At 43.6% G+C, this 22529-nt stretch overlaps 1 long non-coding RNA gene across 1 annotated transcript in view; it reads left to right on the top strand.

Moving 5' to 3' along the window:
- The first annotated feature begins 6989 nt into the window (after window positions 1-6989).
- LOC128344912 (uncharacterized) overlaps window positions 6990-22529 on the top strand; it is a 64118-nt gene continuing 48578 nt past the window's right edge. The window contains exon 1 of the long non-coding RNA XR_008316120.1: window positions 6990-7793. This is a non-coding gene — a long non-coding RNA (uncharacterized LOC128344912). The remainder of the gene's footprint in view (window positions 7794-22529) is intronic.

Here is a 22529-nt window from a genome sequence, read left to right as displayed (position 1 = left end):
TAGAAATCCTGAAGGCTCACAACAATCTAAACAGTGCAGCAGCATGTGCATGTTAAAATAAATATTAGCATTTGCCTTTCCAAACCAAAGCCTTTGTTCATGTTGACTTTTTTTTTTTTTTTGAATAAAACCAACATCAGCACAATGACAATAAAATCAATTGTGCATTCGCAACAGAGCACAGCAAAAACATTTTGGATAGCTTGACTGCCAACCTAAGGGTCTTGTTTGGCTGCCAGTTAAGAAACCTGCCACCAAGAGCTTTGAAGGGCCTCTGGTGGAAGGGGATTCTAAAACACAGGTGGCATCACAAAGAAGGATCTTGTCCATGCCAATTTAATCTGCAAATAGATGGACCCCGTGGAGAGTCTTCCCTGAAGATCCCAGAAAAAGTTGCTTGTCCTGGATCAATTGTGATCTGTCACTGGGAGAAAACTGCAAGCATCTTAACTGAGAGAACCAGAGGATTGTGGATCTCTCCTAGAATGGTTCTACAGGCATCATACTGAGCAGCCGTTGTACCGACATAATTGTGCAGAAGTTGGATTCTATAAGGTTACAATGATGAAAATCTGTTTGAATAATTGTCCTATTCTATATTAATAGAAAATCATTGTTAATAAATGACTCATATGAATTGGTTACATATTTCAATAAGATGGTTTATCTCAGATTGACTCCTCTGACTTAGATAGAAGGGACATAAAGGGAATTCCAGAGTGAGTTGACAACCTACTCGTGTCCACTATTGTGGCTACGGGGCGTGTGGGTGTGGGTGTTGCTATAGTTTGAACTATACAGGCAAAAAAAAAAAGAGCCCCTGAATAATCCAGGGTCTCTTTTCCTTGCTATTAACTCATTTCAACCTCAGATTTGTGCAGATATATAATATTCTCTCTCTCTCTCTCTCTCTCTCTCTCTCACTGAATAATAAGTGAGTAGCCTTCCAGATACCACAGTGTAAATAATTTATCTTAGTGGAGATCTAACAAGAGTATCACAGATTCTTGGACTTAGGTGTGTTCCTACTAATGCCAATCAAACTGCTATTTTCAGGAGCAGGTTAATCCATTGTTCCATGCCCTGACTGTCAGGCACGGTATTCATATATTAGCCTCTTGCCTGCCAAATTGGCATGAATGATATCTTTTACAGTTATTTTTAGTGCTGTGACAGTTAGGATGTGTCACAACTTGCTGTGGTTGTGATCACATCTGAACTGAATGTGCAATTAATCCTTTCCATCACCTCCTCCTCCTCTATGCTCCCCTTTCCCCAGTGCTATGCAAACAGAAGGGAGCTATGTTTGCATATTCCCAATCGGCTCGCTTCCAGCTGCTTGGAGGACTTCCAGCAGCAGCTATATATCCTTATAGGCAGATTAATCCTGAGGTTGGACCACCCCTTTCCCTTCGGAGTTCTCCCGAACAAACCCATCTTTATAACAATGCTTATCAAATTTAACTGAGCTAAAGTCAATCCTATAGAAATATGGGTGGTTGATTTTATTATTAATGGGAGTTTTGGTTTTATTTATGTAGTTTGCTGCTTTGGGGTCACAAGGCAGTGGCAGACAAATGAGAAGTGAAATGAATATTTGCACACTATAGATGTGATTCAGCCAGTGTTTAGCTCTTTAATTCCCACTCATTAGTTAAGCACACGGTTAAATCTTCTCCTCTGGAATAAGCGAGATCTAAAGTGCTTCGCTTTGGCTGGGTTGTACCCAGTGAGTTTTCCAGATCTGACTGAACTTTGTCCTGGATCTGGAACATTGAGTCTCTTCAAATAAACCTTTAAATTTGTTTGCTCCTTCTAACAGCAATATTGAAGGGGGGGGGGAAGCGTGTCCTCACTTCTGTTTTGCCACTTAATCCTTGTCTCACCACAACCCTTTTTTAACTAGCTTGGTTCAGCTGGTTTTAACTAGTTTAGTTCTTCCCTTGGGTTGGCATGTTGTCCAGAGGTCGCTAGACTACAACTCCTATCATGGAGTTGAGTGATGATGGGAGTTGTAGTTCAACAACACTGGGGGACTGGAGGCTGGGAACCTCTGGTTTAGTTCACTCCATTCCAGACAATTAAATATGCATTAAGAAGAGAACAGTTATAATGGCCATACAGTAGGAATGGAACGGGATGGGGGAAACCCCTGTTAATCCACAGCTTCTCATACTGCCAGCTTAAACTCAGCAAAAGGACTGATCAAATATTGATCTACTTTCCTGGGTGTAGACAAACTGAAAAATCACAGTCAGCAGTAGCTTGCATGTGCACTGAGTGTATATGCAGCAGAACAGACACACATGTGATCATCACACAAGACTATCTACACATGCATTCCACACCATTCAGGCATTACATTGTATGGGTGTACAGCTGTCACTCTATAAACACATACATACACATTTTTGTTTCATTGTAAAGGTGAACCTGGACCCAGGCGCTCTTAAATGCAGTGTATAGATAGGAGGTACGTAGAAACATAGGAAGCTGCCATATGCTGAGTCAGACCATTGGTCTATCTAGCTCAGTATTGTCTTCACAGACTGGCAGCAGCTTCTCCAAGGTTGCAGGCAGGAAACTCTCTCAGCCCTATCTTGGAGAAGCTAGGGAGGGAACTTGGAACTTTCTGCTTTTCCCAGAACAGCTCCATCCCCTGAGGGGAATATCTTGCAGTGCTCACACTTCTAGTCTCCCTTTCATATGCAACCAGGGCAGACCCTGCTTAGCCAAGGGGACAAGTCATGCTTGCTACCACAAGACCAGCTCTCCTCTCCAGACACTATTGTATTTGTGTTGAACATAATGTGTGAATAACTGTATATACACAGATAGCACATGAACTGAACATAACATGTGAATAGGCTTCTGTTTTGCTCCAAAAATGATACTGTGTCTTTTTTCTTTTTTCTTTTTTCTTTTAATTGTTGGTGTAAGCCATTTGGGATGTTCATTGTGAACTAGCTCTTAGACTTTCCAAAAACCAACTGATATCAGAGGGACACAATTATTTATGACTGACTCTCCATTCTGTGTCCATTAAAGAAAAAACACACCACAGTAACAATTTCTGAAAACCTGACCCATCATGTCTGATTAAAGCGACAGATTAATTCAAAAACAAGGAGTCTGGGTTAAGATATATTAACATTTGCATGGAAATGGGTTGTTTTGCTGTAAAATCACTCTCATCTGTGTCTGCCTGCTCTAATTCATTTTGAGCCTTTGAGGAGGGTGAGCGAGTGGGCTGCTACAAACCCAAGTGGATGAAGTTGTTCCCTGGTTATTTTTTCCGCTTTCCCCTTTTCAAGGCTAGGCGATCACATTTTAATCTGTCTAAATGAACATTTTTAATAAAGGATGAGAGCATTCTTTGATTGGCTCAATTAACTACAGTTTTTAACTTGGTTTTAATCTGCTGGAGCTGTCCCCCAGTCGAAGAATACCGGATGCACTGATGTCAAGAGGCCATGAACATCCCTCAGTACAAACATAGTTTGCAAATATAACCTGTCATATCAAATGGACTATCTGATGTTAAAAAGAAATCCAAGAGTATTTTCTGTATTTTGGAATGGCATAGTTTTTGTTTGCTGGGCGTGGGGGTGGGGAGAGAATATGAATATGACAAATATTTATATATTCCGCTCTCCAAAAAGTTTCCAATGTGGTTTACATAGATAGACAGGATGGCTCCCTGTCCTCAAAGGACTCACAATCCAAAAAAAAAAAAAAAAAGATAGACCCCAGCAACAGCCACCAGAGGGACGCTGTGCTGGGGATGGATAGGGCCAGTTGCTCTCCTCCTGCTAAATAAAGAGAATCAGCACTTTTAAAAGGTGCCTCTTTGCTCAGTTAGCAGGGGACTGAGGAGAGAGCGAGAGCGAGAGAGAAACTAGTTCATCACAGAGCAAGTGCTGGATAGCCAGCCTTCCACATGCATGGCCGTCATCGCAGGCACATATGAAGTGATGTTCTCCAGAGTCACCATGGGTCTAGCTTTTCTGTTGCAGACTAGCAGCAGCAGCAGCTCTCCAGAATTTCAGCCCAGGGGGCTTTCCTTGCCCTACCTGGAGATGCCAGGGATTGGACCAGGGACCACTTGCATGCAAAGCAGATGCTCTCCCAAGGAGATGCTGGGAGTGGCAGTCCAGCCGCATCTGGGGACTGAAGGTTGGGAACCCCTGATCTATTCCTCTCTGTTATCTCCCTCGAAGATGGAGATGGGGTGGAAGGTAAGAACACACTATAGGAAGCCGCCTCCTATGGAGTCCGAGCCTTGGTCCATCTAGCTCAGTCTTGTCTTTACTGACTGGAAGTGGCTTCTCCAAGGTTTCAGTCTTCCCCAGCCCTTACCTGGGGATGCCAGGGATGGAATAGACCTGGGACCTTCTGCATGCCAAGCAGGGCACTTTCCAGTCTAGCTGCTCATCGGCAGCAAAATGCCTGTGTTCAGGCAAGTCACATTCAGGCCGTAAACAGCAGGGGGAGCAGTCTAGCCTCAACTAACACAAACCCGACAAAACGGCAACTTTTTCGCGCTGGATATGCGATGTCCTTGCTCTATGTCGCAGCGATTAAATTAGCAACCAGGCGTTGGAAATGTGAACGGCACCCTGCTGTCTGCATAGGGACTGCGGTGTCATGACACAGGAAGTGTGGGAGCACACTTCCGAGATTCGTCCTGACCCCGTGGTAGGGTCTAGTCTGGAAAGTGCCCAGGTGCCCTCCCAATGAGTTATATGGCCCTTTCCACAGGGGTTTGTTCTATGCCTCCCTCTATACCTGTATCAACATACCTGTGCTCCTGCCTGCCTCACTGCTGCTTTGCTTAGGATATCAGTTCCTTGGCTCACCAGTCTAAATGCAAAATGAGTACCATGCTTAGGGGCAGGGCTGCAAATGTACTGTACAGCCACATCAGCCTTGCTGTCTGTCTGATGTTGATCAGGTCTGTAGTTCCTTGATGGGAGACCACCTGGGAACCAGCAAATGTTTAAAAAGCAGCATCCAAACCTGAAACGTACAGAAAACACCAGCTCCAAATAAAGGGAGCGTCTCTCTTGTTCTCTTGGGTCAACATAGCTTTGGAGAAGTCAGTTTATTCATAGGCTAAAATTTGTATTTATTGGCTAATTTTGTTTGTTTGTTCCTGAGTGGTCATGTGAATGGTTCTCCTTGCCAACATGGAACCACATTTGCCATTTTGTTGCCCACTCACCAAGCTTGGAGAGATCTTTTTGGAGCTCCTCACAATCTGTTTCAGATTTCACTACTCTGAATAGTTTAGTCTCATCTACATGTTTGACCACCTTGCTGCTTACCCCAACTTCTCAATCAAAGAAATAGTAATGAGGTTCTCTCTCTTTCTCCTCTTAAAAAAAGCCCACCTTGATTCAGTGTCCCTGGTCAGGTAACGTTTAGCGCCTTCACCAGACAAGACTGCACTTCAAAACCACAGAGGGGGAAAACAGACAGCTTGCATTGACAACTGAACAAAGTATGAATCGGTCCTATTAGATTGCTTTATCATTATCTTGTTTACACAGTCAGACAGGTGTTATTGACTGGTTTGTTTTATCCAGACATCGAGTCCTTCCCAAGGACCTGGGATGGCTGAATTTTATTGTCAGTTGTTATAGATATCGTTGCAGAATATAGGCTGTTCCCAGTAAAGCTGCTTTTTGTAACTGGCTGATGGTGATTTCTGTGGCCCCTGTGGTGCTGAGGTGCTCTTCAAGGTCTTTTGGAACTGCACCCAGGACGCCAGTGATCACTGGGATTATTTTGGTCTTTTTCTGCCACAGCCTTTCAATTTCAATTTGTAGATCTTTGTATTTGGTGATTTCTTCTATTTCTTTTTCTTCTATTCTGCTATCCCCTGGCATTGCTATGTCGATTATTTTAACTTGTTTTTCTGTCTTCTCAACTACAGTTAGATCTGGTGTATTGTGTGGCAGATGTTTGTCTGTTTGTAGTCAGAAGTCCCACAATATTTTTACATCTTCATTTTCTTCAACTTTTTCAATTTTATGGTCCCACCAATCTTTGGCTACAGGTAGCTTGTATTTTCTGCAGATGTTCCAGTGTATCATCCCTGCTACCTTGTCATGCCTTTGTTTGTAGTCAGTCTGTGCGATCTTTTTACAACAGCTGATTAGGTGGTCCACTGTTTCATCTGCTTCTTTACAAAGGTGGCACTTGCTGTTTGTTGTGGATTTTTCTACTTTTGCTCTGATTGCATTTGTTCTTAGTGCCTGTTCTTGTGCAGCCAGTATTAAACCCTCTGTTTCTTTCTTCGAGTTATTATTATAGTTATTATATATTATAACTATAATAATAACTATAATAATAACTTGAAGAAACAGAGGGTTATTATTATTATTAACTATAATAATAACTTGAAGAAAGAAACAGAGGGTTATTATTATTATTAACTATAATAATAACTTGAAGAAAGAAACAGAGGGTTATTATTATAGTTATTATTATAGTTATAATATATAATAACTATAATAATAACTTGAAGAAAGAAACAGAGGGTTTAATACTGGCTGCACAAGAACAGGCACTAAGAACAAATGCAATAAGAGCAAAAGTCAAAAAATCAACCACAAACAGCAAGTGCCGCCTTTGTAAAGTGCCGCCTTTGTTTATTATTATTATTATTATTTCTTGTTTACACAGTCAGACAGGTGTTACTGACTGGTTTGTTTTATCCAGACATCGAGTCCTTCCCAAGGACCTGGGATGGCTGAATTTTATCATCATCATCATCATCATCAATTAATTAAACCGAGAAGGGGGGAAGAGGACATCGTTACTATCTCTTTATGGAAATTAAAGAAATGTACACCTATAACCACTAGGGGGCCGTCTCTCCCCTTTATTGAAACCCAAAGGGAGAAGCGGGGTGTGGGGGTGTGGGGTGGCTGATCTGAATGCTCAGATGGCAGCAAAAGGGGTGGGGTGGGGACGGGGGGTACTGGAAGCGCGAAGGTGGTGTCAGGATCTTGCCGAAAGGAGAGAGGAATTCCAGGCGACGTCCCTGCAGCACTTTCCTAATGGATCGAGCCATTCCCTTCGGCGCGCAGGGATGGCGGCGGCGGCGGCGGCGGCTCTTCCCTGTAAACCTGCCAAGCGAAATTGCACCATCAGAGCGGTCTAACTTCAGTGGGTGGGGACCAGGGTGCTTCCTTAAACAGGCAGGAGAAGGAGCGAGCGAAGGGAAGCGCTGCCAGCGCCGCGATCCTCCTTCCTGGGCGGCTGTTGCCGCCGCCGCCGCCGCTCTTCGCCAGCACCGCTGCAGCCGCGTTTGCTTCTGGATGTGTCATCTCACACGTGGTGGGGCTTTTCTTGCGCCGCGAAAACTTTCGAGGGATACTTGCTTGCTTCCAACTTGGACATACGCTCGGTGACATCGGCAGGGGAGTGGGGGGGACCCTCTTCGCCCTGCACGGATCCAGTCGCCTCTTCCAACCTGGGGTGGTGTGCTGCCTCCCCCCTTTCTCCCTCCCTCTCTGCTCTTGGAATTCCGCTCCCACCTTTAAAGCGTTTGCATCCTGGACAATTTTTTTCCTCCCCCCCCCCCTTCTTCTTAACACGGAAAATGTTGCAATGTGTCTTTTTTAACGACCGGGCTCTATTTTTCTGAGGGGTGGGCCGCTGCCTCCTCCTCCCACCCCACCCCACCCCTTCCCCTCGGTTTTTCTCCACTTTAGTTCAAGAAGATCTGGAAGGCCACATCCTGCAAGCCTTCGCTTGGCTGGCTGGCTTCCCCCTGACATAAGGTAAGAAGTGAAGAGGGGAGTGGGAGCAGAGAGCGACTACGCACGCGTGTGTTTATCTGCGAAACTTTTGTGCTCCGTTTCAAGACTGTGTGGTCAGTTTCCCCTCCCGCTTGTCGGTTTCGTGATGCTCAGCCAGCCGCCCTGAGGACGGGTCCCTTTAAATGGTCAGGCTACGCTCGAGATCGAGCTTGGACACGCATTCGGGAGCTCAGTCAGTGCGGGTGTCCTACGGAGGCATCTAGGATTGTCACGGTGGGCAGGGCGGTCCCTCGCATTGCTGGCTGAAGGCTAACCTGCAGTCGGGTGGCGTGGACGCAGGTCCGGGGCGGAGGCGCGGGGGGGGGGGCGGGGAACAGTCCTCCTTGCTGACAATTTCGCACTCCCTCTGCTGCGTATCGCTCCACTTTGGAGAGCTGCCCGCATCAACGCGATCTGAGTGCATTTTGAGGGACGTTTCCTAAACGGCGAGAAGCTAGTTAACAATTGACATGCCTTCGGCTTTTCTTCCTTCCTTCCTTCTTTCTTCTCCATTGCTTTTTCTTCTTCTTATTGTTTAATATCCTGGACGGACAGTTTGCTCATTTTAAGGTGGCCATGCTATTATTATTTTGCTGCTGGAATAGAAGACAGTTTTCCAGATCAGAATAATGCGTTTATCAGAATAATCCCAGGGGTGTCTGGTTCCCCCCTCCCCTGGCTTTCAATCATTTGAAAAGACATAACAGTTTTAAACCTCCGAAAGTTTCCTGTGTCCGATCGAGTGGAGGATAACATGGGGAGTTTGGGGCTGGGTCTTTGCGGGCGAGATGAGAAGTTTCTGCCTTCAACTGGCCTACAAAGTCCCAGTTCTCGGCTCCTAATTTTGCGGTGCGCCTGGGCACCACCCTGCGTGGAAGGGTACAGCTGCTGACAGTCTCAATGTATGTGTGTGTGGAAGGGGGGAGGACCCCAAAGAACTTCTGATCTCTAATATTGAGGGGAGGGGGCTCCTGCTTAATCTCTCTAGTGCCTGGACTCTCTTCGCAAATGAAGGTCCCACAGACAAGTATCTTGTTCCTTTCCCCAAAAACTTTTAAAGGGTTGGCGGTGTTTCTACACAACACGGGGCAGGGTGCTTTGTTGACCAAGGCTGCGATCCAGCCCAAATTAACCCCTTTTAAAACCCATGCTTAAAGCACATGCTTAACTTTTCCGGATTAAAATCGGTAGGACCTAATTTAAGCACCTAACTCTGCTAAATCTGGCCCTAATCGAACAACTGACCATAGCCATAGGCCATTGCAGAACCAACACAAGCAAATAAAAGAACCTAAGATGCCAACATTTCAGTAAGTACGTACACACATGCATGCACATATTATCAGTTTAAAATCTGGACCTACACCAGACTTTCCCACTGCCCTACAATACATTTTACTATTCAAAACATTCTTTGTACAATTGGCTCAATAGTCATCACTGCCAGTTTAAAGGGTTTGGGGATGTTTCTTTTTGTATTTTCTGGTGAAATTGATTTCTCTGCCCTTTTCTGACGTCCATGTGAAAGATATTTATGTCTCTGAAATCTGCAAGTCATGCTAAGAAAATCTGGTTTAAGGCCTTAATCTAATCGTTATTCTCCCCGTGCCCCCCCCCTTTTGTTATATTTTTCCTATTTGAGGGAGGGAAGCAGGGAACAAATACTACATATTCTACATCCATATCCAGTTCTTTCAGATTAAAATTTAAAAGGCACTGTACTTGTAATTTGTATTTTTATTAACAGGAAAATTAAGGCACCATAGCTTTATATGCTACTCATAACACTGAACACCACATTGTTTCTATGCATGTATGCAGTAGATTGTATATAATGGATACATATATGGCCATTTGAAAGAAAAAAATAAACGATTAGCATAATATAATTATACTGCATATTTTTAAAGTTCCTTTTAATCATTTTTATTACTAAATTAAACGTAACTTTTCCAAATATGTGATCTGTATTCCTAATGCTACGGATTTCTTGGTTTATATAATTTGCATATTTGATATGTTTGGGAAAGTCTTTAACTAAAAAGCAATTAAAGGCCTATTCATTGTAGGGAGGGAAGCAATAGTACCTGTTTGTTTTAAGGCTGTTAATATTACTCAGAAGTAAGTCTCACTAAACTAAGTGGAACTTACTCCCAAGTAGTTGTTCATAGGATGGCAGCCTTAAAAAGCCTCTATCAGAATTATATCCCTGACGAAAAAGCTATAAATCAGCGCCATTAACAATTCCTGCCATAACAAATGTGGACTTTATGTTATACTTGTCTGAAGTCCCATGACATTTAACTATATTATAGCTGACTCTTTCGCACATAAATCTTGCCGGGCGGGGGGATCCCACTACCCTCTTTCAGTCAAATGTATTAAAAAATATATATTCTGGTGAGTCTCTTTTTAAAAAAATCTGATAAGTCTTCATTTTCTTATTTCTCTATATGGAATTTGCTTCTTTCCACAAATCTGTGTATCTGAACTTTATGTTCTGATTACACAACTGATCAGATTTGTAGCCACTCATTAGACATGAAGTGGTAGATTTCCTTCCCCACCCCCCAAATTCACTAATAACATAAATTTCATCTTTCCCCAGTTATTTTAGAACGTGTCCTCATATTTGGCCTTCATTTGCCATGTACTGTATATAGGAGACTTAATTTATTGCAAACATACGTATTGTTAAATATTAGATTTAAAATAGGTTTCACACAGTTCAAGAGGACCAATTATTTGGTCAGGAAACAGGATATAAATGTAACAAAATAAATGCAATGATTTTGCAAAGTCTTTTAAAGCCGCTTACACGCTGAGGATATTTAACTTTCTATATTTCAAAGATCATAAAGCATTTTTCTACAAGGCAGTGATAAGGCCAAGCTATCCTTACGTACATACATATCCTCTTGAATTAAAATACCTCTGCTGCACGTATATTTGGAAGATTGTGCTAACTGGGGAAAAGGGCACCTTTTAAAGTGGTGATTTTCTCATATTAAGCAGGGGAGAGCAACTGGCCCTGTCCAATTCCAGCACAGCATTTTTCCAGTGGTTGTTGCTGGTGTCTACCTTAGGTTTCTTCTTAGATGGTGAGCCCTTTCGTAATAGGGAACCACCTTTATTTATTTATTTTCTATGCAAACCACTTTAACAACTTTTGTTGAAAAGCCATATATACATACTACTAGTAGTCTTAAGTTATTTCTAAGTAATTCATCGGTTTAGGATCAGAATGGTAATTTTTGATCCTCAGTTTGGATTGTAAAATTCTTATGATAAATTTTTTAAATCAAAATTTGACAAAATTATGTCAAAGGCCAAGTAAACAAGATACAGTCTAAACAATCTGCAATGTTTCTAAAAAGCTCAATTTTCCAAACCTATTTTTCAAAGGACTTCCACTAAGAAACAGAATTATGAATATTATAATATTTCTATGATTGCTTTTCCAGCTAAAAAATTGCAAATGGCTTCTAAGAATTGGCATATATATCTGTTTATAACATCTAAAAACTGTCAAGATTGCCAAGGTTTTATATGGCAGCCCAGTCTATGTGTATTTATTTACTTGGTAGAAAATCCCACTTTCATTCAATGCAACCTGTTTTTTAGTAAATATACATAAAATTGGAGCCATGTAGCCCCTAGACCTTTGCATATTTATTTGGAAATAAGTTCCATTGTGTTCAATAGGACGTGCTCCCAGTAACTATGCACAATACAGTTCTATGTACATTTATTTTAAAGTAAGCCCAATTAGACTAATTTAAGACAAGAGAGATTTCTAAATAAATAGGACAAGGATCAGGCTGTTTATGTTATCTTTTAAACGTTGCTTTGCTGGCTTAGATATGTTTTTGTCCAGATCAGAAATAGAAATCCAGTTAATATTCCAAACCTAAACCTATTCATGATAAAGCAGGATAGAGATTTATATCTAATCTCCCAATCCTACATGCCTTCATGAAAATAAGTCTCATTAAATTCTACAACATTTTTTTCTAAGTATTGTGCTACTTTGGCTTTCAGGACATCATAAATCTAATTAAAATAGTGTGTGTTGGTGCAAAATGTAAATAAAATAACTGCATGTTGCATTCTTCTTATTCCAGAAGAGTATTTGGATAGGGCCTACACAAGGATACATTCCTATGGGGATGAAATACTGTTTCCATTCATAGTCCCTAGTCTTTTCCTTGCATGCATTCAATAGGAGAATGATAGTTCCAGTGTTGTCAACAGAGAGCTTGAAAGACTTGTTGCAAAAAGTAACGTAGACTCTTCTTTTCATCAGTTTCCCCTGCTCCCATTTTCTGATTAGTTTCGTTATTTAGCACATACGTGAAGCAGATGTGCAAAGAGGGAGCCAATGGTGGTGGTGTGGAGCCCTCAATTGATGACATTTTTGTTCAATTTTCTCCAAAGCATCTGTTCTAAATCCTATTTCGATTTAGAGGCACGGCCACCATTTATTACTTTAGGACATTTGTTCTGCTCGTATTGCGGTCCTGGAAGGAAAAATTAGGTCTCTTCGAGGGTGCCACTTCATCTCGTAGACAATTGGCCCTTCACAAAAAAGAGCATGAACTAGTTCAGTTACATGAGAAGTTTCCACTGAAATCTGTGTGCTGGATTACGTGCAAGCCAACACACCATTCCAGAGCACTATGTGTATTCTCAGTGCTTCCATACACATAAACCCCACTAATTTCCATGGAAGGAAATGATCTGTGCACAAACGAATGTATGTACGCATGGGAGATTTGTGACTGGAACATGAGCATGGGGTGGGCAATGGAGCATGGAGTGGGCAATGGGGGGGGCAGTTGCCCCCTGGATTCATGGCCAGATAAATTAAAAATACATATCCACATGTTATGTATAGATTTGTATGTATATACTTTGCCACTACTCTCCTGGAAAAATTCCTGCAAATGCCCATGGTTTAAAACTCCTTTTGAGGTTTTTTGTTTGTTGGGGTTTGGTTTTTTTTACCATAAAGCAGTCTCTGCTCTCTGAGAATTCCAATTTTGATCAGAGCCACAGCTCTAGAAAAGGGAGGAGTTTAATTTCTGCTTCTCAAAGCATTTTCCCATATCTATATTGCCTCCTACCTTTAGCTCTGAAGTGGCGGTGGGGCAGGGGGACTAATTTGGAGTGAAACCACTCTATGCATATGTCAGATCAATGTAGTTATCTGTAATTAAATTGCAACATTACGACCACCAAAGCAATGAGAACTGTGGGAGATTCTCTGAGGGTCAAAAATGTAAAATTATACTTTGGACAGATAAAGAACAATTAAACTGGCAGATGTCTCTTCCACTCAAACTACATGTGTCTTTGAGGACATGCTTTGGAAACACAAATTCTTTTAGTGTTAACCAGATTAGTGTTAGCCAGATTGGGTCCCCACAGACCTGGACTGTGGCAGGAGTTTTAACCCTGTTCTCCACTCCATGCCATGGTCCCAACCCAGATTAGCTCCCTGACTCCAGTGGCTGGTATTTGCCAAAGGGGAAAAAAAAGCTCTTGTATATTAAAGGCTTATCTTTAACTCACAAATTAATGGCTTCATAGAATGCAAGGGGCATCTCCTATTTCACCATGCCCCCGTTGTGCACAACTCCACAGAATGCTGTCTGTGCTTCAGGCTCTCGGTTAGGGTTGAAATCCTAGTCTGGTAACCCTCTTCTTCTATCAGTTTCATAGAAGACTCTAACTGGACTCTGTTGAGGGATTTTTGATTTAAGGCAGACAGGCCAAAAGCTTTGGGAGAGCAACACAGATTTCTGTTTAGAAAGGAAAGCCATCTGTTTCTGAGCATGCATTTCATTGCTTTTCCTGCGCCTTTCTCAGATAATGCTTTGCTCTCTTTTAAGTGAATTGTAGAATTCTATTTCAAGATTCTTTGCAATTTCTTTGCAATATTTCTCTTTGTTCAGGATCCTTGGGGTAGTGGAATATTTTTATTCATAATACAATTTCCTTTGGTATACTTTAGTTGTTTCCAGCCCTTAAGAGGCTGCCAAGTCTAAGTTCACTACCCCAAATATATATATCTTAAACAGTTTTTATATCATGGGCCGTGTGGGTAATATATATGTAGTACAAGCCCTTTTTTATCTGTGTGGCCTGAAAATGTTCAGGTCAAAGGGGATGCTCTTTATATCTAGTAACATTTACACAGAGAAGGGGTGCCAAAGGAATTCTGTACACATGCAACCATGGGCACCATTTCATACTTTATGTGGTAGCAGAGTTCACCGTGGCTAAACTGGTCTCTGCAGCTGCCATGCCAATTGTGAAATCATGGATTTTCAATTGTGATGTGGATTTTCAAAAACACAGTGACAACATGGCAGGAAACTCTGCCCAGTCATGACGCCGCAGCATATATCGTTCAGATGCCCCAAGCGTTTGGAAACATGAATCTCCCTTTCATAATTCTTCATGTTTTATGGTAGCAAAAGCCTAGGGAACTAGATACAGCTGTGAGGCAACTCGACACTGTTTGCGGCAAGAAATATCGGTGCAGCCTTGGTATATGTGAAGTAATTGAGTGTGCCTTGTAAAATGTTGTGCTGCGCTGAGATTCTCACTGTACTTAGACCCACTTGTGCTAAAATGTAGGATGCAAGCTTTGGAGACACATTGGACTCTTTCTCAGGCTGTGTCTTTTTTTTTTTTTTTTTTAAAGCTTCCATACAAGTTTGATGTAGCATGGTAGTGGTGAATAGTTATTCAAGGCAAAGAGTCCTCTTAGCTATTGAAAAGCCCATGGGCATATTAAAGGTATCTTGGATTGCAACCAGGGCCTATGAGATCTCTTGCAGAATGTGCTATGGAGAAGTTGTGTTCTAAAAATTAAAGGCTATTTCCATTATGTCCAACGCTGACATTGATGCTGAAATAAAGGATATTCCCTAAAAATCAAAGCCTATCAGCAGGACTGAATTTCTAAAATGCAACACACTGTGGTTCCAGTGCTGGATTTAGGTACAAGCTAAGGAAGCTACAGCTTAGGGCCTCACATTATGAGGGGCCTCTGAATAACAAATAAATAAATAAATTTCGAGTTCAAATTTTCCAGTTGAAAAATAAAGGAGGAACAAACAAAAAGACTCAGAGACAAATATTACTGTTCTGATGAGACAAACATATACTTATGCACAATTATTTGTCATCCTGAATTTATAAATCTGAGCAGGAATCACTGTAAATTATATCAAACATTTGTTAGACCAGAGCCTAGTTTAGACCAATGCCTGCCATCCTGGTTAGAAGCAGCATTCACCTCTTCAGACAAACACCGCTGTAACCAGGAGCATCATGGCAAGGCGAGAGGAGTGACACGCTGAGGCAGGACTGCCAACCCATTTTGTAATGCCATCAGAACTTTTATGCTTGACACACCTTATGGCCTCAGCGTGTCATAATCTGGCCCTGTGAGGTTTATACATCCTGGAATACCCTGTGATGTGGAGGTCTTTCTCCTTAAGCTTTAAATTGGGCTGGGTTGGGGGCTGGTTGTGGTTATGCAGGAAGGTTGCCAACTGACCAATACAAAACAACCCTGGTTGTATTTGTACCTTTAAGGACAGCAGGATGTGCAGAAATCAGCTGGTGAAGATTTTCATGGTGCAGAAATAAACATGGTCATAAGAACATAAGACCAGCCTTGCTGGATCAGGCATAAGGCCCATCTAGTCCAGCATCCTGTTTCACACAGTGGCCCACTAGATGCCTCTGGGGAGCCCCCAGGCAAGAGGTATGTGCATGCCCTCTCTCCTGCTGTTGCTCCCCTGCAACTGGTATTGAGAGGCATTGTGCCTCTGAGGCTGGAGATGGCCCACAGCCACCAGACTAGTAGCCACTGATAGACCTGTTCATCATGAATCTGTCCAAGCCTCTTTTAAAGCCATCCAAGCTGGTGGCCATCACCACATCCCATGGCAAAGAATTCCATAGATTAATTATGCGCTGTGTGAAAAAGTACTTCTTCATGTCAGTCCTAAATTTCCTGACTTTCAGTTTCATTGGGTGATCCCGATCCAAGTGTTGTGAGAGAGGGAGAAAAATTTCTCTCTGTCTACTCTCTCCACTCCATGCATAATTTTTTACACTTCGATCATGTCTCCCCTTAGTCGCCTCTTTTCCAAGGTAAAGAGCCCCAGATGCTGTAGCCTAGCCTCATAAGGAAGGTGCTCCAGGCCCCTAATCATTTTGGTTGCCCTCTTCGGCACCTTTCCCAGTTCTACAATATCCTTCTTAAGATACGGTGACCAAAGCTGTATGCAGTACTCCAGATGTGGCTGCAACATAGTCCTAGCTAATATGTGCATTTAAGGCTGCTGTTAAAGACTCAGCTATAGGGGCCAATTGGACTATTGCCAACCTTATTACTCGGAGCTGATTCAGATATTAGAAAACTCCTCCAGATAGAACAGGTCAAGCACCCATATGGACACAGACACATGGCATACACAACATCTGATCCAATGCATCCACAATGACAGGAAAGGTGATCGCTACATGAGTAGTGACTGAAATATGTGCTGATGAGCACATGTAAATTGTCACTGGGAAGCAGTACCTTTAACCCTGGATGCATCAAAACAGATGTTACTTGTAGAGGAATTTGCAAATACGCAACCTTTATCCCTATCTTGCACAAGCTCAAAACTAGAGACAGTTCATGTGAGAGTAGCCTCAGAAAGTGATGCAGCTCCTATCTTTGGGTTGCATTTTGGGTGGTGTGCAGATTGATATGTGCACGTCTGAGGACGTGCAGATTGCCATTTTCTCTGAATAGGATAACTGCTTTTTTAAAGGACCTAGAGGCAACTGCCTGTAAGCTTTTTGCCTTTTCCTTCTGACAAAAGGCAGCTTTAAAAAAAAACAGCTATAAAAGGACAGATTCCCTCTGAGTATGTAGATAATGCCTGCGGAAGGTACTGCATTTGTTTCTTTTAATGCATCTAAAATTATTTTATTTACTTACTTACTTACTTACTTACTTATTTTTATTGCAGTATTGTCTTTTAGAACATAAGAACAGCCCTGCTGGATCAGGCCCAAGGACCATCTAGTCCAGCATCCTGTTTCGACACACAGTGGCCCACCAGATGCCGCTGGAAGCCTACAGGCAGGAGTTGAGGGCATGCCCTCTCTCCTGCTGCTACTCCCCTGCAACTGGAACTCAGAGGAATCCTCCTGCCTTTGAGGCTGGAGGTGGCCTATAGCCCTCCGACCAGCAGCACAACATCTTGTGGCAGAGAATTCCACAAGTTGATTATGCGTTGTGTGAAAAAATACTTTCATTTGTTGGTCCTAAATTTTGTGGCAATCAATTTCATGGGATGACCCCTGTTCTGGTGTTATGTGAGAGGGAGAAAAATTTCTCTCTATCTACTTTCTCCACTTTCTCTTTATAGATCTCTATCATGTCTCTCCACAGTTGTATTTTTTCTAAACTAAAAAGCCCCCAGGTGTGAAAGGACAGAAGGAAGGAAGGAAGGACATAGTGCAAACAGTAACCAAATACCGGTTTTTTGTTCAAGTGTTAAATCCTCCCTTACTTGCAATTGCCTAGGAGGATGACATTCTCGCCAGACCAGTAACATCCTGGCCGGTATGGTGCTGGCCCTGCCACAAAGGGCCAATTGATATAATTAATTAATTAGATGTAAAGTTGATCCCCCCCCTTCCTCACAAACGCAAGCCCGGATTGGCAAACATTCATTGATAAAACTAATAATAATAATAATAATAATTATTATTATTATTATTATTATTATTATTATTATTATTATTATTCGATTTCTATACCGCCCTTCCAAAAATGGCTCAGGGAGGTTTACAAAGAGAAATAACAAATAAGATGGCTCCCTGTACCCAAAGGGCTCACAATCTAAAAAGAAACATAAGACACACACCAGCAACAGTCACTGGAAGTACTGTGCTGGGGGTGGATAGGGCCAGTTACTCTCCCCCTGCTAAATAAAGAGAATCACCACGGTAAAAGGTGCCTCTTTGCCCAGTTAGCAGGAATACACAACATGAACACAAACCATGCAAGGTACAAAAGCCACAACACAAAATAAATCCAAGTATGGCTGGTGAGAGCCACCTAATGGTGCAGCGGGCTAGTAACTTGCTTAGAGAGCAAGAGGTTGCTGGTTCAAATCCCCACTGGTATGTTCCCCAGACTATGGGAAACACTTATATTGGGCAGCAGCAAAATAGGAAGAAGATACTGAAAAACATCATCTCATACTGCACAGGAGGAGGCAATAAGAACAGCCCTGCTGGATCTAGGTCCAAGGCCCATCAGGTCCAAGGCCCAGCATCCTGTTTCACACAGTGGACCACCAGATGCCCCTGGAAGCCTACAGGCAGGAGTTGAGGGCATGCCCTCTCTCCTGCTGCTACTCCCCTGCAACTGGGACTTAGAGGCATCCTGACTTTGAGGCTGGAGGTGGCCCACAGCCCTCTGACTAGTAACCGTTGATAGATCTCCCCTCCATGAAGTTATCTAAACCCCTCTTAAAGCCTTCCAGGTTGTTGGCTGTCACCACATCCTGTGGCAGAGAATTCCACAAGTTGGTTATGCGTTGTGTGAAAATGGCAAACCCCTCCTGTATTCCACCAAAGACGACTACAGGGCTCAACTTTACCTTTATGACTGATGAGAATGACAACACTGAAAAGGCCTTGTGGAATAAAAATATCTTCACTCACCATCTAAAGGTGGCGAGTGATGGAGCCTGGTGTGTCTCCCTGGCCTGGGAGGAGGATTTCAAAGGTGTGGCTCTGCCTCTGAAAGAGCCCTTTCTCTGGTATCTCGGCTCAGTCTCAGCTCAAGGCAGGCTAGATGTTGTTGGACTCCAGTTCCCATCCTCGCCAGCCACGATGGCCAAAGGCACTATGGCACCTGAGGTCCCAAATGCTCCCTTGCCCCTGCTGGGGGCTCGATCAAAATGGACCCTTGCAAGCTTTGCAAATGGCGAGGGAGGAAGGCTGCCAGCAGCCCCCTGTCTCTGCTTGTGCTTCTTGCAAGCTCTGCAAAGAGTGTGAGGAGAGCTGCTCCTTGCAGAGCTGGTAAGGGACAGATCATTCCCCAAAGCTGCTCCAGTGGGGGCAGGATAGGGCATATTGCCGCCCTGCTGGTGCCTCCATAATCTATTGCCTGAGGTGACTGCCTCACCTTGCCTCCTGAGAGGACCACCCTTGGAGCTGAGGTCCAACCACACCTGTGGACCTCAGGGAGAGAAGCCCTGATCTAAGGGCCCTGCTCCCAGGGCTCATGCGAGAGCAGACAGTCCTTAGGCTAATCTGACCCCAGGCCACGTAGGGCTTTGAAGGCAAAAACCAACTCTTTGAACTGAGCCCCAGAGCAAATAGGCAGTGATTGTGCTAGTGGAGCAGAAGGGGAGCCTGCAGACTCATACAGATACAGAGACAGTTTGTTTGTTTTTAAAAATCCATAGTATAATATCATTTTGTCTTCTTCAGCTCAGATTGGCCCACTGGGATATTGCCTTACAGGCCCAGCCAGCCTTGTTCATAAGCTTGTTCTGCTTTGTTATTACTCCACATGTTAAACAGATTCCAGACCTAAGCCCTGGATTTTCCTATCTCAAATTAAGCCCTATCTATCCCATACCACAAGGGATTGCTTCTCTTGAGATAAGGACATAGAGTCATTGTAACTCACCCTGAGTCCTTGGGACAGACCAGGAATGAAATCTAAATAAATAACTAATCATGTTATTCTGCAGTGTTCTCTGTTTTGGAGGCTTCATGCCCCCAAGTCCAGTTGGCCCACAAGAGCAGTCTTAGTACAATCCTCTCGTTGTGGCCTTGCCCTTGGTTCTAAGCTCCAAGAAAGAGAATCGAGCTACAAGAGGCTGCATGATGAGTTTTGTTTTTTTAAATAACATGAAACAGCCTTTTGTACAACATCATTATGCTCTGATGGTTCGGACAAGAAGTGACAACGTTTAAAAGATTTCAAGATTGTTGTTGTTGTTGCTTCTTTTGTGCTGAGGGCATTTTTCTAAGGCTTCTTTTAGGCTGGTGTTTGTCCTCTCACTTGTGTGACTGTTGTGTTAGCATGGGACAGAAGAATGGGAGCAAGCCGTGTGTGTGAATCAGCCTCGTGTGTTCTGGCCAGTGTAGGATTTTACAGTAATTAGAGATGGGGAAAGGTAAGAAGGAACTGAAGCATCACTGGCCAGGTGATCTTTTATGATGCTGGGGAGCCTGACACCAGCAAAGACTTTAATGGCCCAGTTATTCCAGTGGCCTCAACCCAGTTGTCTGTGAGCCCAGCAACCAGGGCAATCACTTTTCAGGGAGAAGAGGGAGAGGGGGGTGTTTAAATTCAGCCCCCACCATTGCCATCCAAAACAGCTGTCGCCGGTTACCGGTTATCTTGACTGTTTCAGTTCTGGCAGAGAGATTGGGGGCGGAGCGGCACTCACATCTTCTGTTTCCATCCAGGCACAGTTCCCCACCCAGCAAAGGACACATGTAGACACATAGCTTGTGAGCCCATATGCCTCTCTCTTAAGCAGATCAGGCTGAATGAGTCCTATGGGCCACTTTTGACCCAACGTTTTTCTTGCACAGCGCTAACCTTGTTATGGGGAAAACCGTGTAACCTGTCGCTGCCTACTGAGTGTTGCTCTGCCGCAACTGCTCAGATTGGGAAGTGCTCATCGGCTATTTAGACGGATTTCCTTTACAGTAGAATATAATAAAGGCAAGTCGTCGATTGACAGTAGTTTGGAAGCAAATACATTTATTAGAATGGTCTATAAACGGTTTCATTATTACCAGTTACCTATTGTTACATTAGGATGTATTATGTTTGACTGTTGTTATTACCAGTGGTTTTCTAGCTAGTCATAAAGGTTGTTCAAATGGCATTTAAGTGGGGAGGGACAGGATAGCACCTACCCTCCCTCCAAACGATGCGGTGTCTTCTTGTGGCACAGCTTGCGCCCCCCCCCCCACACACGAGCCGCACTGCTGTGAGCCACGCAGCCATCTGCAGGCTGGGGAAATACAGCCCGGCCTCCAGCAAGCCCACAATGCACTGCGCAAGGAGCGTGGTGCATTGGGGGATTTCTCCAAAGCCAGGTGCTCCAGCCACCCAGCTCTGTGTCTGCTCGGCCACATGACACATGACCAGAGACCCAGGGAGAAGGGTGTGCTCACGCCCCTCTACCTGGATAAAAGCCCAAGGAAAAATCTCAGGCTACCCGGCAGGGCAGTGCTGGGATCAGCCATGATCCCAGCACTTCATACGAGCAGCCCCACCTCGGTAGGGCTGAGCTAGCCCAGGTAGGGCTGCTTGTGTGAACAGTCTTATATACTGCCAGTGTGGCCCCACTAAAGGCCAGTTCAGACGCAGCCCATATTTGGACCTTGTGAGAGGCCCTGATCAGGCTTCCATTTAGGAGAGGGAGATGTCCCTTTCGCCAGACTCCAGCGGCTGTTCCCATTCCGAGCATCCCAGGGATGTACCCAGAGGCCATCTCCTGTACAATTTCCTCCACTATAGAGACTCCTACAGACCATTAAGGAACACGGACACTCTTTGTCAGATCTCAAACAGTTTTAAGGCAAATGCATAATGGTATTGTGAACTGGGCAACTGCAGATCTAGGTTATAATCCATCAGAAGTGAATTGTAACCAGTGTTCCTCGCCTCTAACAGGGATTCCCAGAGGTTGATGACTACAGTTCCCAGACCTCCAGCTGCAATGGCTTTTGGGGGGGGCATTATGGGACTTGTAGTCAACAACATCTCGCTGTTAAAGAGAACACTGATTGTAACTACGATCCTATTGAAAGAATGGGCCTTAAATGAGTCGTGATGAATTTGTTCCTATGGGACTTAGTCACAACTCACTTTAGCTGGATCGGGGCCATTGTCAGTAATTCCTATGATGGTGGACAATGTCTTTTCCAGCTTCTGTGATTATAGATATTGTTCTTCTATGTATTATTTAAAATATCTCAAAGCCACTTTCAGTTTGACTGCCCTTGCTCACTTATTTCTGCACGTCCATACCGAAGGGATGCTTAGGACTGTTCGCAGGAATAAAAAAGATATCAAATCCACACTAGCATTAAGTGTCCACCAGACTGTTTATCCTGATCTAATGAAAATAAACTTTCCTTATCGGATTGCTCAGCTATGAACCCAAGCGAATGTTTCAGTCACAGAGTTAAATCCCCCTGTCTCCTACACAACTTTGACCAATAAACGTTAAGGAATTACCACCCAGTGAAGTGATACAGGTCGTGAAGAGTAGATGAATGTGTTCGATCAGGCCTGCACTAATGTCCAGCAAGCCAAACACAGCTCGCCTACCACGTAGCATGGGTGCCTGGGGGCTGAATAAGCCTTCTGTTTTTGCTGCCTGCCTGGGACTGCAAAAAAAGAGGGTGGGGTGGTGGGGTCAAGGACCTGGTAGGCCTCAATGCTTGACTGCGGAGCTGCATTTGCCTGGCAGAACTTGCAGAAACTGGGCTGAATGCTGCCTGACAAGCCTATGATTGCAGAGGCAACTTCTCATTCATTGCACCATTTTCTTAACTGGCGGCATTCTGCGATGTGTACTTAAAATGGTCTTTCTTCTGTACGGATGCAATTTTCTATGCCTTTGCTTTTCTTGAGGGAGCTGTGTT

This window comes from Hemicordylus capensis, chromosome 2 (assembly GCF_027244095.1).
Source record: "Hemicordylus capensis ecotype Gifberg chromosome 2, rHemCap1.1.pri, whole genome shotgun sequence".
NCBI lineage: Eukaryota > Metazoa > Chordata > Lepidosauria > Squamata > Cordylidae > Hemicordylus > Hemicordylus capensis.
Note: the sequence above shows the minus strand (reverse complement) of the source record. Positions and strands in the feature narration are given on the sequence as shown.